Raw genomic sequence first — 19,294 nt, forward strand, 5'->3', positions numbered from 1 at the left:
CTTAGACACTCCAAAGATACAATTTGTTTTCACCAATTTGAAGAGGGAGCATATTCAATATATTTCTATACTCCTCATTCTGAGAGTTCTCATTTATGTGAATAACTTCTGCATGTGTGTGTGTGTGTGTGTGTGTGTGTGTTCCTTCCTCAGTTAAATTTCCTTCAGATGTAATAACCTTTTCTCTTCACACACCCCTGCCAATCCATACCAAACACTCCCTGCAAAGAACTGTTCATTTTCAATGTCCCTCTGAAAGTCTAAATGTCACATTTGCATTTCACTCAATGTTTAAAATACAAGGAGCTGAAAATGAAATGAAACCATAGGAGAAGTTCTCTCAGTGAATGGAAAATAGTAATAAATCCAGTGTTCTGACCCTAATTACAAGTGTTCAACTTTATAAGGCCTCTTCATTCATCCTGCTCAGTGGGAAAGACTGGCCCAATCCCCTCTCCAAACCCTTTTCTCATCTCCTCCCATTCCCATCGGAGCTGTTGTGTGTGGGATGATCCCAGCATTGAGCCATTTGCTTTTAGCTTGACTTTGTATTCCCTGAGATGAGGCCTGGTAGCAAAATAAAACCTAAATCTCTCTGTGAATATAAGGACTTTAAAACCATGTGGATAATTATGGCTTTAGTGTGTTTTGATCCACTGAGAACTATTTCTACCACTTTCCAATAGCAGATACATTGCTGCTGAATAAGAGGGTAGGGTTTCTCCCCCGACCCCCTTAGTATAGAATTAGAAAGATTATTTGTCATTGCAAATAATAAGCAGATACTTTGAATGAAGCTGGATATTCCATATAAGAGCCAGTAAATCTAACTTTAAATATTGTCCAGGTTCAAATAATTTCATGAAAGGGTCTCAATTTTCTAGTCAGTAAATTAGTAACATTAATCCTTGCTTCAAACTTTGTTGTGAGGATATATTTAACATTTATAAATTTTACTAATTGTTCATTTTATTATTGTTGTACTATTGTTAAGTATCACTATCAACTAAAAATTGGTGTACTTTCTGTCTTTATTGTGGAAGATAATGAAACAGATATTAAATTTTTTGGAAATTCTAACTTTGAGAAACTTGGGCCCTTGGAAGCAGAACCCTGTGGTGAAAAGTTTTCAGGGCATATAGTCAATACACTACTTCAGCAAGTATTTATTGGAAGGTATTCCATGGCCCATATAATTAGATATGCTAAACATTCAGTAACACCAAGGCAAGGTGAGGTTTTTAATGCTTACAGTCTAGTAAACAAAAACAGTGACAAAGGAAAGTAATCTATTCGATCAATCAAGATGCTTTTATCAAGTTCAACAGAAGCAAATGGATAGAGGTTAATTTTGATTGAGTAGCCAGGTACAGAGACAGTTTCACTTTACATATAACCTTGATTTGGGGTTTATTCAGAAATTCCAAGTAGGAATCCATCATGGAAAGAAAGATGGGGAAAGAACATTTTAGACTGAGGAAACAGTTGAGTAAATCCACTAAACTGTCATTTAAAGAAAGCCAATGTGTCTGAAGTCTACTGAGTTGAGCATAAAAGAGGACATATTGAAAGATAAAGAGGGTATGTTGGCAGAAAGGGTTGGTGTCAGCCTCAATTGACGATTATTCTGTATTCTTCTTGGGAAAGTGGAGAAAAGGGCTACCATGAGCCCTTTGAGTCAATTCTGACTGATGTCCAACCAGCTGTGCCATGATAATGCCTTGGATTAGAGGATATCCAACAGAGATGACGAGCTGTAGAGGATACATTTTAAGTAGAGATTATAGGCCTCATTCAATAGATAGGAGGGATGACCCAAAAGAGAAAGAATGAATTGCTCCTAGTATTTTTTTTACCAGTAAAAGTACTGAATGAGATTAATAGGCTATTGTCAGAAAAAACAATATATCTCTGAAACTGTAAATTACAACTAGTTATGGAATCAGAATTTTGGGATCTGAATTCTAAGTTCAACAAGCTACTCACCATATGGCCACTGGCAAACAGCACAATGCTTTAACTCTCGTCTTTTATAAAATGAGAATAGTAAAACTATTTCACCTATCATCAGATGGGCTTTTGAGAGTCAAATTATAAAGAACTAGGTTTTAAGGTGTATTTCATGGTGCATTTAATATATGTTGGAGTCCACCAGCTCATTTGTGGGAGTAATTTTAACAATGTTGAGTGTATTTTACAGCCTCTCAAAACACACTGGAAGACCAACTCCATAGCAATGTCCTTTCCTGTGATTCTGGTTGACAATGTGGAGCCCCATAAGTCAGAAGAACTTAATTGCACTGGTTTGGTTTTATTTTTGTTTGTGTTTGTGTGTGTGTGTGTGCACGTGAGCACTTTTAATTATTTTGGGATTTTTTTAAGAGCCTTAAAACATTTAATATCATTACAAATAATGAAACTGAGACTCGGCGACTGAAAGTGTCCCTGAGGTCATAGGCTTCCTTCGCGTACATTTTCCAAGCATCTAGAGTTTTCTCCTTAGCTATGACTCCCAAATGGCTCTTAATTATTCAAGTTACAGAACCATACAAATGAAAGTCATGTTTAATGCTATTAACAAGAATGATAAAATGGAAAAGAAATATTTTGGTAGAAAAACATTTTAAAATGAAAAGAGAAAACACATATGAATGAAGGGTTTAGCTTTGTCTGAAGCTGAGCTACTCTGTGATGGGTGGAAAAAATTTGGAATGAAATTATGTGATAAGTTATCTTAATCCTTTCAATAGGGAAGAAAGGATTTAGTCTGACAGGGAGACAGTATCTGAAACTATTTGCTATCTCTTATAGCACCTCGCCCCTATAATAGGTCTCCAAAAGACAGTTAATAAATGCCTGTAGACGGCCTAAATAGATTTCTTTGATGATAGTTTGTGTAATTCTATAAAGTATATATTTCTGAAGGTCAAGGCTTTGAATATTTCTTTTCTTCTTGTTTTATTTTGCCTTCCTTCATCATCTTTAGAGAGTGGTAGAGGTTCAATTAATTCATTTATCAGGAAGAGAGGCTCTAATCCCTAAGTCCTAATGATCAGGAGAGTGGACACAGATGGTAAAATATCAACAAATCAATTAGCTTTTTTTTTCAGTATCCTGAAGAAAAGCAATAATAAATTATTGGGGCTTGGGAATCCAAGTCTGATCAGATTCTCTTATTTCTGTTCTGGTTGTCGCTTGTTTGCTTATAAACAGCTAAACTTTTCTTAAAATCTCAATTCCCATTAATCAGAACTGGCTTTGACAAGCACTGTGGCATTTGGACAAGAACAAACTGGGAGGAGGGTAGAGAGAATAGTGCAACAATGAATGAATGGAAACCCAAAATCTCTGTAAATGTTTATGAAAATTAATAAAATATAGAGAAAAAAATATCTCAATTCCCAGAGTTTGGAAAAGTTTTATGTATTTTACAATGCATGCATGTAAAGTTCAAAGACTGCTTTCTGTTGTTGTTATGGACCATTGAGTGGACTCAACACATAGTAACCCTGTGAACAACAAATCCAAATCCTCCAGTCACCATCCTTATAACCTCTTCCATGATTAAGCTCACTGTTGCAGTTACTGTGTCAATCTATGTTACTGAGTGAGGATCTTCCTCTCCTTAGCTGACCCTCTATTGTTTCAAGCACAATGTCCATCATGATACTGGTGATATACAGCATGGAGGGTAGTAGTTTTGACAGTTAGGAGATCAAGTCAAGCCATCATCTTATCTGCCACCTCTCCAGAGTAAGTTCGGTCAGATTCCACTAGCTTATCTTCTCTGCATTAGCAGTTGTACTCTTTTTGTTTATCTAATCCTGGACACATCAAAAAAGATGGACCGAATATATGGAGTTACAGTTCGAAGAAGAGTTGATTGACATTAAGTCATTTTAGAAAGTAGTGTATGATTTAAAACCAATAAAACTGAAGGAAAAGTCCAAATTGCACCGACAGCACTGGCAAAAAATAAGGCCCAACAAATTGATGTAATATCAATTGACATGTTTAAACAAACAGATGCAGGGAGCTCTGGTGGCCTAGTGGCAAGAAGCTGCACTGCAATCCCAGAGGTGCGTGGTTTAAATCCACCAGATGCTCTGCTAGAGAAGGAGGAGCAATCTCCTCCTGTACCAGTCAGATCTGATTTGACAGTACACCCACAAAAAATAATAAAAATAAAATTAAAAAAAACAAACACCAAACCACAACCAAACAGATGCATCCTTCGATCTGCTTAACAGTCTCTGCCAAAAAATATGGAAGACTATTACCTGGCCAACTGACTGGAAGAGATCTATATTTGTTCCCATTCTCAAAAACATTTATCTAACAAAATGTGGAAAATATAGAAAAATATCTTTGATATCATATGTAAGTAAAATCTCATTGAAGATTATTTTAAAAAGGCATACAAAACAAAACAAAAAACACTCAGTACATTGAAAGGAATAGTCAGAAATTCAAGATTGATTGAAAAGAGCTCATGATGGCATAAGGGACTGCTAATATTAGATACATTTTCTCTGAAAATAGAAAATACAAGGAAGATGTTTAGCTGTGCTGTATTGATTGTGTGAGGGCATTTCACCGTATAGATATAACAATTGTGGGTTAAATTGAAAGGAACAACAATTCAAGAATACTTTATTATCTTTATGTGAAACTTATATATGGTCCAAGAAGCAGTTGTCTGAACAGAAGCAGCATGATTTAAAACCAAGAAAGGTGTCAGGGTTGTAGTCTTTCTCTGTACTTAATCAATATGCTGAACAAATCATTCCAGGTGCTGGATTATATGAAGAAGAATGTGCCATCAACATTGGAGGAAGATTCATCAATAACCTGCATTATGCAGGTAACCTGACCTGAAACACTTGCTTCAGAAGTTCAAACACTACCACCTTTGATATGAGTTACATCTCAATATCAAGAAAATAAAAATCTTCACCACTGGACCAATAAGCAAGTACCACGATAGATGGAGAAAAGATTGAAGTTGTCATGATTTCATCTTAATTGGGTGAAATAAAAATCGATAGTAGCAGCAGCCAAGAAATCAAAGGATTTGTTGGATTGGGGAATTTGTTTGTCAAGGACCTCTCCAAAGTGCGAATGAACAAGGATGTCAGCTTAAAGACTAAGGTGTGCCTGATCGAAGCCATGGTATTTTCAACAGCTTAACGGGCATCTGTAAGTTGATCAATGACTAAAGATGACAGAAGAAGAACTAATGCCTTTGAATTGTGGTGTTGGCAAAGAGTATTGAATACGCCATTGACTTTCAAAAGAACAAATAAGTCTGTTTTGAAGGAAGTACAACCAGAGTGCTCTTTTGAGACAATAATGGTCAAACTTTGTCTAACCTACTCTGAGCCTGTTTTCAAGAGGAATCAGTCTTTAGAGAAAGAACTCATGCTCGGAAAGGTAAAAATCAGTGAAAGAGAGGGAACTCTCCACAGAATGAGTTGATACAGTGACTGCTACACTGGGCTCAGGCGTGTGACAGGTCATGAGGGCGGCACAGGAGAGGGAAGAGTTCAGATCTGTTCCTCATGGTGTCACTATGGGTTGCTACTGACTCAAGGACACTTACAAACAATCGTGCTACAAGAATTATCCTTCAGACGCAAACATTTTTCAAAGTTAGGCATGATATCACAAGGATTTGGTCCATGGAAACATCATACTTGTTAGACTCTCAGCAAGATAGAGGTACCCAACGACTGCACCAATGAGATACAATACAGCATGACTGAAAGGATGACAAAGTATTGGACGGTGTTTTGTTTTATTGTATATAGGGTTGCTATGAGTTGGCAGCTTCATAGCTCTAACAACAATCTATCTTATGTCTGTCTGCCTGTCTATCTATCTCATTTCATGCCTCCTTCTTTCTTAAACTATATATCTCAGTGTGTGTGCTGAATTACGAACCACTCCTGCCTTACAGCACTAGACTTTTATACACATTGTCCTACGTAAGAGAGGAATCTGATTTTCAAAGAACAAATGAGGAGAAGAATAAGTTGGCATAATAAGGAATAAATTCATTAACTAGGACTATATCTCAAGTTACCACATAACTTAGGGGTTAAAAGTAGCATAAGTCATTTGATCTACGTTTACACTTTTCATGGCTCAAGCTTTTGAGAAGGGTTAAGACTCAAGCCGTTGGGCTGAGGGTTTTTTCTCATGGACTTGAAGTCTGATGGCACTGGGGGTAGAATGCCTGTTGGTTTGGAAGGTGTTTGGGAAGTGTGCGCAAGTCAGTTATTTCTGATGCTTCCTGTAGTCTCAGGTAGGCTACTAGTAGTATCTCAGTATGAGTCAGTTTGGACTGTGGCTGGTTTAGGGCAATCTGACTGCCTCCGTAGTGTCTTAGGGTTCTAGTTCCTGCCATACAGAAAATCAGGCAGATGCTGTCTCACTGTTAATGGGCTCGCACAAGGTATAACGTAATTGTGCTGCTGCTATACTCACCACGCTGGGCAACAACTAAGATCAGTCAGAAACTAGGGGGGAAGACATAAACCCCTCTCAAAGTGAAGAGTGTCTGAGGATATACAGACATGTTTTAAAAGAACCACAATGAGTTGTATTCCAAAGGACTATTTTTTCTGAAAACCTCTTGGTTGCCCTGTTTCATCTCTTTTCCGGTTTAGCTCCTTATATTCTAGCAGGAGGTGGTGGTCTAAGTATTACTCAGGCAAACAGAGTTATCAAATAAAACCTCTTTATTTTCACAATTGAAGGAGGATCAATTGCTGAGGGAATCGACGTGAAGAGGAGAGAGCATTTGGAAGTGCCCCCACTCAATTACTTCCCCTCCCACCTTATCCGCCAACAAATACTTAAACTGGAGGTTCCATCGGGTTGGAATATTCCGGAAATGAAAGCAAATGAGCAGAGTTGTTTGGGCTGGTAGAAGGGGAAAGCCTCTCTGGGGATCCCACTGTGAGTGGGAGCAGACAGATGTGCTAGCAGCTGTTCAGCTAGATAATGACTCAGCCCCCAGTGCATGCGGATAAACTACAAGGCAGCGAATCCATTCACAGATAATCTAGACTTGACCATATGCCGCAGCAGGATGATAGGAGACGGCAGCACGTAAGGGAAGAGAAAGGATAGGAATTGCACTGCTACCTTAAACAAACAAACAAAAAAACAATGTAGAAAATCATTCCGCTAATTACTGGAGCTTCATTACATACTTAACATTTATGGTTTTTCAATCTATTAACACAAGCATGTTTCAATTAGCTCACCTCTAAAATAGGTCAGGCAGGTCTCTGCATTTCCATTCATGAGAGTGACGAGAAGAGAAGAGGGGAAAGAAAAAACCAGAAATAATTCGTGACATGGCAAGCTAGACTTTTGGATGATTTTATAGCATATCACATTTTATGGATTGCAATATTAACTATGTCTTGAAAATCATACTATGGAGTTTATCTTTCATTATGACTTTTCCACACATTACTTGACACTGCTATATAGAAAGGTGGGAATATGCAAATAACTGCATTAGCTTATCCACAAGGGATTGGCTGTCTACCATTCCACAGCTGGATTGTGTAGTGTCAATAAATTGAATAGCTCTAGCCAGAAGCATCAGAATCCTCTTCCACCAGAGAAGATGAAAGAGGCCTTCCTCAGCAGGGAAAAAGGAGGTAGGAAAATGTAGGACATACTTCAGGGCTGCAGCAGCAGCCATGGGCAAAAATGCTGAATGATCAAATGAAGCATCAAAATTTCAGGCTCTGATGGACCCAAGGTCAAAGGGAGAACAAAGGATTCAAGGAATACCAACATGTCAACAAAGGGAGTGAACAGCCTCAACTACCATAGAGTGCCCTCTCTTCCATCCCTAGAAGACCACCCCCCTGGCTAAACTACAATAGAATGTCCCTCCTTGTCCAATCTAAAGACCCTAACTATAAAAACCTACCCTAATGAACCTTAAGGTGTGGTATTCCTTGGTCTATCTTTCTGCCTGTCTCTCTCTCTCTCTCCAGACCAGGGCATTCCTGCCAGGAGCCCCCTTAATAAAGTTTCTTTAGCTTGCTTCCTTTCTTTCTCTGGTCCCTTCCTTGAGTCCTTGTCCTTGTGGGATTGGATTAGTTCACTCATCATAATGCTCTCCTGCCCCTCCCAAGTTAGGTAATAATTTATAAAAGCATTACTCCTTCATGCTGCATAGCATTATTCCATTGTGTGAATGTAACATAATTTCTCAATCCATCCGATTGTGGCTGGACATCTGGGCAGTTTCCACGTTCTTGCGATGGTGAATAACACTGCTATGAACATCGGTGTACAAGTCTCTGTGCCTCAGTTTTCATTTCCTCAGGATATGTTTTAAAGGCTGTCCATGGTTTGGGAGGATATTGCCCATCTTTCCCCCACGGAGCAGCTGATGGGTTTGAGCCACCAGAAAGGTACCGCCCTTGGATAAGCAGCACAAACCCCTCCAGAAGACTCTACCAGAGTATCATCCTAGGTAACCTTATTTACATTCTAGCGTAAAACTATCACTGATCAGCTGATGATACTCAAAAATCAACTTACAGACCTCCCATCTACTTCGGACTCGTGTGTGAGTACATGCATGTGAGAGAGAGTACACACACATGTGAGTGAACATAAGAGTCTGCCTGGTACAAAAGGTTAATGTGCTGAAATGAAGAACAAAAGATAAGAGGCTCAAGATGACAAACAGGAAGCTCAGATGAAAGGGCTGGTGATTGACTTTGAAAAAAGATGGCTATTGAAAGTCCTGTGGAGAGCAGTTCTCCTCTGACAGATCTTCTTGACTCTGAGTCAATTTGAGTCCTTTCAACACTATCTGGTTTTCTGTTTGTTGAGTTGTTGCTTGTTTTTTTAATGTAAGTATAAAAGTGTCTACATGACATCTGCCTTTGCATTTTTTACAACGATGCCTAGCTTAACGTTTTCAGAACACTCGAACCTTTCATCCCCAATTTGATCACACTTAAAGTTGTCATCTTGGTATTTTCTCAAGTGCCCAATCATTCTGAGTACTTCACTTTGCATTCCTTAGTCTTCCAACACTCGTGCTCAAGTTACCAACATGTGCACCATGGCAGTCACCTTACCACTGGCCTCAGTGCAATTTCTGTCCTCTGCTAATCCAATCGTGCACATGCCTGCAACAGGGAAGGTGAAATCATCTAAAATAAAAATGGTATCATTTAATGGTTTGCTACTGCTTTGAGAACAAAATGCAGCCTTTCACATGCCTCAGTAAGCTCTATTTTCTGGACCACTTTGTGTCTGTGGCCCATGTTCTGCTCTCTCCTTGCTGCCCACCGTTCTTTAAATGGGCTAATTCTCAGATATTTCTCACCCTCTATTACAGCACCCTGAAATAGTCTCTCCCCAGTTCTCTTGACACAGTTATTCTTCTCGAGGATTCATCCTTCTTTTCCAGAGGTCTGTTCCCTCCTACACTTCACATTTTCCTCAGATTTGGGTATATTCTTTGTCATACAGCTTTCTACTCTTTCATATAGTTTACCATAAGTGTAAATATTATGCTCAACTGTGACTTTGCGATGAATGTCTCTCTCTTCCAGGAAAACATTTGACCACTAAAAGGAGAGACTAAATCTCTTTTGATAGCAAGACTATTCTAGACCAAACATACTGATTAGTGTGCTCTACAGTTCAAGAAATACTTTTAAATGATTGCATTGGTGCATCTTCAATCAATCTGTTGTTGTTATTATCATGTGCCAGTGAGTCGCCTAAGACTCATAATCATCCTCTGTACAACACTCCTGAAGCCTTCCCTGTCATAGGCTAGTCTCATTGATTCTGACACACTCACCCATATTGCCCTAATTACCATATCAATCTATTTTATCTCAGGTCTTCCTCTCCTGTGCTGTCCCTTCACCCTTCTCCAAGGATTGGTCCCTCCTGACCATGCGCATACATTATGTGAGATGGAGCTTCAAAATCCTAGTCTGCAACGAGAAACTTTATTTCACCATCTCCAAGACCGACCTATTTGTTGATAAATGTTTTGAACAATGTGTTCTATTAATTGAAATCTTTTTTAGACAAAAAGAAGAAAAAGAAACCCCCAACACCCACAAACTCAAATTCCAAACCCATTGCAGTCAAGCAACCCTCTAGGACAGAGGAGAGCTGCCTGATAAGATTTCCCAGGCTGTAAATCTTTATTATGCGTGGTCTTTCTGAACACCTATGATGCATCTCAGAGGTGGACAATGAATAAGAATGACAGAAGAAGAATTGCTGCCTTTGAGCTGTGGCGCCTGAGAGAGTACTGAGCATCCCATGGATGGCAAGAGACCAAAAAAATATGTCTTGGAGGGAGTGCAACCAGAGTTCTCTTTAGAGGCAAAGATGATGAGGTTTTGCCTTAAGTATTTCAGGCATGTTGCTACTAGGGGCTCTTCCTTGGAGAGGGACATGATACTCAAAAAGATACAGAATCAGTGAAGGAGAGAAAAACCTTGACCAGCTGGATAGACATGGTAAGTGCTGGATTGAAATGGTGACATAGCGTCAGGAAATGCGAAGGTGGCACAGGATAGGACCGGCCTCAGTCTGTTCATAGGATTTCTAGGGGTCATACATCATGGCACCTAACCACCACCACTAATCCTTATAGACGTAAGCAGATCCATTTTTCTTCTGTTACTTAAGAAGCCGCTGGTTACTTTGAATCACCAACCGTTTGGTGTGCATTCAAGTGCTTAATTGCTGCACCACCACGTCCTCCTTATTTAAAACGAGATGTTTAAAAGGAGTTTCAATATGCTATTATGATTTCAGATTAACTGCATCTCTGTTATTGCACTATTAGTTTTCCATTTACTAAGTATATTTCAGATCTATGAAGCTTAGATGTTGCGCTTGTTGTTGTTATGTGCCGTCGGGTCGCTTGCGACTTATAGAGACCCTATGTACAACAGCCATAAACCCTGCTCTATCCTGTGCCAATTGCACTGCCTCTGACACACCCATCCCGATTACCCCAGTCACTGAATCAATCCACCTCATAAAGGGTCTTCCCCTCCTGAGCTGTCCCTCCACCCTCCCAAGCATGATGTCCCTCTCCAAGGATTGGTCCCTCCTTACAATACGTCCAAAGTATGTCAGATGGAGCCTCAGAGTCCTAGCCTCCGAGGAGCCACCTACTTTGACCCTTTCCAGGATGAATCTGTTTGTCTTCCCAGCAGTCCATGGTATCCTCAATACTGTCGATGTTGGGCTAGTCTCCAAAAAATATTAAGAGACTGTTACTGTTGCTTTTGTTTGTATTATTATGAGTATTAAATTTGTTTACAATGTTAACATATGCCAGTCCAGGTTATCCATTATAATAATCAGTTATCAAGGAGTAAAGAGGGTTTGTGAATGGTAATCATCATCATCATTATATTATATAGTCAAGGAGAGGAAGGGAAGCCTCTCAATAAATATTTCAAACTGTCAGGGGGCAAATCTAAGGTTTAAATAAAGTTCCTGTAGCCAAGGGAACAACAAAAAAAGGTCACTAAGTTATTTTAATTAAAACAATCCATATGAGGACAAATTCTAGGAAAGGAACAAATTCCAGGGAAGACAGGGCTCTCAGATTTCAACTCCTGCTGTGAGTAGTAGATTCCTCCTCTGAGTGAGAAGGGGCAATTCACATTCTAAGCTAAAAGCAAATAACTTTAATTAAGCCTGGCTCATGAGTCCAAGCTTGGAGACCTCTTTAATAAAAGAGATCACATGAATGAAGAAAATTTTATTCACAGCCTCGCAAGGCTGTTCCCTCCCACCCCCCTTCCTTTTAAACTGCCTTTGACAATTCCTTCAACCTATTGAGGATGAGGACAGATGAAAGGAAAGCAATTCAAACCTGTGGCTTGAAATTTAGGGAATGAGAGTCAGAGAGGGCGTTAGATGCTTTATTGACCACAATCAGGGCACAGCATAAGGCAATTGAAAATGTACCTGGTGTCTAATAGCTATTTCTTCCTGAGGAAATAATTGTCCCTTCTCTGTCTGAATTTATCTCTGAGAAAGATTAGTTCAGCAAATAACATGACATGTGCCAGCTATTGTTTAACTCTGGAGTTGGAATACAGTAGACAATAGAACTAAAATCCGTATTTTTACACACAATAGATTGCAGAAGAGAATAATACAAAATTTAAAAAGAATATGTAAATATATCTAACCCTTGCTATTGAGGAAGTTCTGGTGGCTTGGTGATAGGGAATAGTGCCTGAAGGAAAGGCATGTGGTTAAGATCTACCAGTTGCTCTGTTAGAGGAAGATCTCCTTGCAATGGCCTTGCACTTGAAACTTCCTCTGAAAGCCCTCTAGGAGATCAGCTGCGAGTCAGCTCTAACTCAATGTCATGAAATAGAAATAGTCAATTCCAACTCATGGCAAATCTCCATCAGGTTGTCTCCTAATCAAAGGAGACAACTCCTCTTTCTCTCCCAGAACGCCTATGAGATTTGAGGTACCGACTTTGAGATAGAGAGCCCAACACATAAAGCACTATACTATCAGGGCTTCTAAATATACACACTGATCGTAATATATTATGCTATATAACAAGCTTGGAAGCAGAAGTGGCATCCACTTCCACAATAGCTTGCCTCTGGAAACCCTATGAACCTGGAGAAAGGATGAAAGTTATACAGGTGTCCAGGACTTTCATTCATAGGGTCGCTATGTGTCGCCTACGACATGACGGTACTTAACAACAACATAGTATATCACAATGTATACATGATTCTTGTTGTTTTTGAGTACCGTCAAGTCGGAACTGACTCACAACTGAACCTCCAGCGGGTTTTCAGATGCAGTTAATCACATGGGAGGATACTGACCGTCTTTCTCCTGTGGAGCAGTGGGTGGATTCAACCACATGCCTTTGGGATAGCAGCCCAGCTTCTTTCCACAAGGCCACCTGAGCTCCCTAAATGTGACTATGGATCTAAATTATTACAACAACAGGAAAGTGAAGGAGAAAGAGCACGCTAGGTATGAGCGTTGTTTGAAAGAACTCCTTAGCGTATATTTAGATTGTGGGCAAATTGTAGTAAGGTTCACATGGCATCTCTTTTCCTGAGATTTTATTTGGATTCCATGTGGAATCTTCCATTGTCTCTGAAAGAAGCTAACACAAATGTGGTTGCTGAGAACTTCTCACTAATTAAATCAACCAGTAACAGAACTGGCAAGAGAGTCATACTGTATATATTAGAATAGAGCTTTCAGAGTACTGAAGAGCAACAATGTCAGTTTAGAGACTAAGGTGTGCCTGATCCAGGCTATGGTCTTCACAATTAGTGGCTGTGCATGAAAAAGCTGTATAATGACACAAGACGACAAAAGAAGAAGTGATGCTTCTTAGTTGTGGTGCTGGAGAAGAGTATTGAACATACAATGGACAACCAAAAAAAATAATCAATTCTGTCCTGGAGAAGATGAAACCAAGCTGCTTCTTGGAGGTAAGAATTTTGAAGCTCCATATCACATAGTTGGGGCATGTTGGCAAGAGGGACCAATCCTTGGAGAAGGACATCATACTTGGAAAGGTGGAAGGCCAGTGCAGGAGAGGAAGACCTCAGATGAGATAAACACAGTGACTATGGCAATGGGGTCAGGGATGGTGAGTTTGGCTCAAGATAGGCAAGATTACAGAGTTGTTAAGAATCATAGTCAAGTTGAAGGCATGTAACAACAATAAATAACATACTTAAGTGTCTCTTCAAATGGTTCAAGAGCACGTGTGTAGGTTTACTAAGCATTCTAAGCAAAGGCACAACAGACCTCTGACTCTTTTGTTAATATTAAAGGATACATCATTATGTGTATCAGAAAATGCTCACTGATTTAGAGAATGCAGGACTAAATTCTAGATCTGCTAATGATCACAGTCACCAGCAATGGTCTCCTCTGCCGTGAAGAATGAACTGTGAAGTAAGAAATTGCCTTAAAGATTTGTGTAAGGATTAAATTAAGTGTCAAGGCAACTAAATTAATGTTAGTGACATGACAAGATGACTAGTGAATATGTTAAAAAATGAAATAAACCACTCGTGACCAGTTCTTACCAAAGTCTTAGAAACCATACTCCTAACCCCAGAAATGGAAGACAATAAGGTTCCAAGAGCATTTTTCCAAGAATATCCATCAATCACACACAGACAGATATACACACACAAATACATACAAACAAGAGAAGATTCTGAGCAAAGTAACTTTGGTTCTGTTTATTGGGTTTTTTTGCTTTTAGAAAGATAAATTCTATGTCGTCAAGACTCTAAAATGGTCTTCATAAGAGTTAAAAAGAGAGATAGTATCTGGTTATATTATACGTGCTTGGGTAAATCTTTTTAATTGAAAAAGCACAATTGCTTTGTTTTCTATTTTGCTAATTATGACTCCTGTCAACAACTGATAAAGGATAAATTATCATTTTCATAGTGTCAACATTAAATCTATAAAATCTTGTTAACAGCTGGCATGGTTGTCTCTTAAAATGTTAGCCTGCTGGATAAATATGTACTTAAGGAGATAGAGCACACAGCCTTCCCAGAGACAGGCTTCCAAATGTTACAGCAGTTCTAACATTCTTTCAATTAAATAAAAATTAAAGCTTGGAAAATGTCACAAAAGGGTAACCTAATATTTGATCATTAATGTGCTTATGCAAAGGGATATTTACAACTGTGCATTCAGAAGTGATCGATGCCTCTTTCCAAGCTCCATGAAAACAAGATTTAAGATAATGTTTGCATAAACTTCAGGCCAGAATTTCGGGGTGGTCTGTGCCCTATAGAAGATCTCTACAGATTTCAACTTGAATGCAGTGCTGAGATGTTTCATAGTTTTGGGTTTGGGTGATCTTTAGTTCAATAACAAAAATAGCACATGGTTTGAGATTCAGTTATTTCAGAGAATTGTGTTCATTAATATCTTCCATATACATATAGCAGAGACACGTATGACTGGTTGCTAAAATGAAATCTACAGGTATTAGAATGCCCTTGCACTCTAAATGTCAATTCCATTGTTTGCTATTTAGATTGTAATAGATCAATCCTTTCTTTAATGACTACATCAGCAACTTTTTGTGCTTAACTACAGGACCAAACCTAAACCATGGTGACCACATATGTCATTGAGTGGATCAGGACTCTTGGCACTGTGGGCTAGGTTCACAGGGTTAACCCTTCAGGTAGTAGTCTGGAGCAAACGAATCAAGCTCAAGGACTTCTTTCCATATGAAGGCGTGGTGACAAAGCATGCTCTCATTCTATGTTATAAACCATCATGTTCTGGCAGAAAGTCACACAGTAGTATGTATTGACTTTAGATAATTCAATACTCCTAATTTCGTGACATTTTCAATACTTGATATAGACGTAGATGTTGGACAATGGATAAAGAAGACCAAAGAAGTGACACTTTAAATTATACTGCTTGTGAAGAGTACTTAATATTCCATGAACTGCCAAAAGAACAAGCAAGTTTGTCTTGAGGACATATCGGCAGGTACCACTTATACACAAGTATAGGGAAATTCCATCTCACATAGTTTGCGTGACGTTGTCAGGAGATTCCAGTGCTTGGAAAAAGACATTGTTCTTGAAAAAGTTCAGGGTCAAGAGAAGGAGGAGACCTTCAATAAGATGGATAAATGACTATAATAATGGGCTTGAGCAAGGGAGAGGTTATGAATAGGAAGAAGAATAGGGCAAATTTCCATCTCTTGTTCATAGGATAGCTGTGAGTTGGCAAGTCAACTTGACAGCACCAAACAGCAACAACAGTTCTTTGCATCTTCTCTCATAGTTTCTACTTCTCAATACTTTAAGGACGTCTTTTCCTTTATAAAGGAAACGTTAGATATGATAATGTAAATAAGAGAAGAGAATGTCTACTTAAATAAAACACAAAATGCACACCTACTCCTTCCAGTGACTTTTCAGAGGCTGCAAATCTCACAAAAAGAGGGTGCCCCTATTCCCCCCCCCCCCCATGGATCTACTGATGGCTTTGAATTGCCAAAGAGACACTACCTTTGGGGTAGCAGCACAATTACTTGCCAATAGATGATGACCATAGAGCTTTGTAACGCTTTTTTTTTGTTTGATGATATTAAGTCAACAACCAATCATAGCAAATTTATGAATAACAAATTTGTATATCCTGTGCATTCTTTACAATCTCTGATATGTTCATATCAAGTTACAGTCACTGTATCAACCCATCTCCTTAAGGGTTGTCTTCTCTTTCACTGACCTTCTACCCTTCCCAGCATGATTGTTTACAAGGACCAGCCTCTCTTGATAAGATGCTCTAAGTAACGGGAGATGAAGTTTCACCACCCTTGTCTCTAAGGAGCACCGCGGTTGTACTTCCTCCAAAGACATATTGGGTTGTTCTTTTGACAGCTTATTGAATACTCTTCACCAACACAAGCATTCAAAGGCAGCAATTCTTTGATCTCCCTTACTCATTGTCCAAAAAGAAAGGCATACAAAATGACTGAAAATGCTCTAGTTCATCATGCACACCTTAGTCTTCAAACGCATATCCTTGTTCTTTCACATCTTGCAGAGATCCTCTACAGCAGATTTCCCCAATGCAAGGTGCGTTTTGATTTCTTAGCTGTTGCTACCAGGGGTGCTGAAGGTAGATCCAAAAGAAAATGAAACTGTTGACAAGCCCCTACCTTTTCTCCATCTATCATGATGCTGCTGCCTGTTGGTTCAATAGTGAGGAATTTTCTTTTCTTCATGTTGAGATGTAATCCATATTGAAGGTTGTAAGCTTTGATCCTATGCAGCAAGTGCTTCAGGCCTTTCCTACTTTTGGAAAATAAGGTTGTATCATCTGCCTAACTCAAGTTGTTTATGAGTTTCTCTGCAATTGTGATGCTATATCATTCTTTACATCTATCTATCTATCTATCTATCTATCTATCTATCTATCTATCTATCTATCTATCGTCCCACTTTTCATATAACTTTTCTCATAACACAGTTTGAATTAGTATGGAAAAAAGGACACAAATCTGACACACATCTTTTCTGATTTTAAACTATCTTCCCGATTGTTGTTATATGCCATCGAGTTGCCTGCAATTCATAGTGACCCTATGTACAACAGCCCTAAGCCCTGCTATATCCCTTGCCAATCTTATGGTCTCTGACATGCGCATCCCCGTTACTCTCTGACTGAATCAATCCATCTCACATTTTTCAATAATTTCTACATTATTTTTAAAATCATTATAGTAGTGAAAGTGTAAAAATAGATTGGTTTTCATTCATTCATATATCTTTTTTTTCCACCCTACTCCTTGCCCTATTAACTTTGCAATGATGGTCCTGTTTCAGATCGGCAATTGTCAAACACATAACTTCCTTTCCTTTGCGACTTGGATCACCTTTATTTTGAATAGTCATAAATGTGACCTTTCACTCAGTTGGTGAGGTTGTTGTCTTCCAAATTTTTGGCATAAGATGGCAAGGCAGTCTAAGGCTTCATTTGTTTGTTGAAACAGCTCAACTGGTATTCTGTCTGCCAATTCCTGGGGTCTTATTTCTTGCCAATGCAGTCAGTGCAGCTTGGGCTTTTTCTCTCAGGTATGTTGGTTTTTAGGTCATACTATACCTCCTGACATGGTTAAGTTAAACAGTTCTTTTTTGTTACAGTATTTCTAAATAATTTTTTTTAAGAAAGAACACACTTATTTTAAGAAAAATAATATCTTTAGATATCGCATTCCCGAGGACCAAAATTTCTGAGATATCAATGTATCTACTCAGAAAACCACACTTACATCATGCATCCAAGGTCTTCATGAAAGATACTGAAGCAAAAAACAAACACGTGAATACTACTAAATCTCTCTCCTCAGGAACATCATAATTGAGAGTCCAATTGTGCGACACTTCGATACCTAAGCAAAAAGCATAAAGCAGCCTGTCTTTTTTCCCCACTTAATCTTTTTTTTTTTTTTAAATTAAGTCAACGGTAGAGAAATTATGTCAGAGACTTCATCCGTTGCCTGAAGATGTGGAGGCATCTCTGGTTGACTACAATGAGGACTTTCAAAGTACATTTCTGTCTGATTAGAAATCAGAGAGGTTTCCTTAAGAAGACAAGATGTTTTAATATTTAAGTCATAGATGAATTTTTCACCTTTTCTTAACTTCTGATACTTTAAAAAAAAAGATATAGCACTTGTGGGCGTTCCAATTAGATTCAGTTATAGCTTGATTGACTTACTTTGGCATTTCAACACCTACAGGAAGTTGTTTCTTGATAAAGAAAAAGGAGTATGTGCACTGTATCTATCCTATTTAGGGTCTTTGTTATGTTCGTAAAGAAAATGGTCCTAATGCTTGACTGCATATGACTTCTGGACATGAACATTAAGAATTCTGAGTGAACTTATAATGTTGAGAGAAATATATGATGATGGAATATATAAAACATCAATTTCTTGAAAAAGCTTTTGTATAATATGTAGCTAAATACTTGCTGCCTCGGTGTACTTTCTGGAAATTATTTTTAAACTTGTAATGTTACCAACATGTCTTCTACCATGCTTGGAAATCTTATTTTATTTAATTTTTTTTTCCTTTTTTAGATCACTTTTCAATTCACAGCTGGTTTTACTTAGCTTTCATCAAGTTTAAATAAAGGCAACCTGAACTGGGGGACCTTAGTTAAGATATGAGTTTTTATTCCAGATGAGAAATGGAATAAACAAAGTATAAAATCTTATCAAGAACCGCTTAAGGAATCAGAAGAGGGAAATTTTGAATGGATAAGAGGCTTGTCATATTTGAAGAGCTGCAGTTGTGGAGAAGGATATGGAGTCAGCACAGAAAACAACTATCCCACAACTAGACGCACAGAAATCAACTCTCTTTAATATTTTTCTCTCCCCCACTATGACAGCTATCATAGCTTAAAAGGCTGAGAGCTAGTGCAGGAATGGAGACTGATATCATCACATAGTTCATGTGGCATTTGACTGAATGGTGGAATGTACTATCTTTTAGCTATTATGATAGTGGTCTCTCTGATGAAAAAAGTTTGTGCCTTTGTTATAAAGTACTCCAATTCAGAGTTTTATCATAAATGTCCCTTATATTGATTTCAACTTAGTATCATACATTCTCCTACTACCCCTAGATCCAGTCTTCCGAAACTAGAAATTGTTTTTTTTTTTTAAAAATCCATAATTGTCCATGTAGCT

The sequence above is a fragment of the Elephantulus edwardii genome, unplaced genomic scaffold, assembly GCF_000299155.1.
Source record: "Elephantulus edwardii isolate Elephantulus edwardi_28Jun2011 unplaced genomic scaffold, EleEdw1.0 scaffold00001, whole genome shotgun sequence".
NCBI classification, from domain to species: domain Eukaryota; kingdom Metazoa; phylum Chordata; class Mammalia; order Macroscelidea; family Macroscelididae; genus Elephantulus; species Elephantulus edwardii.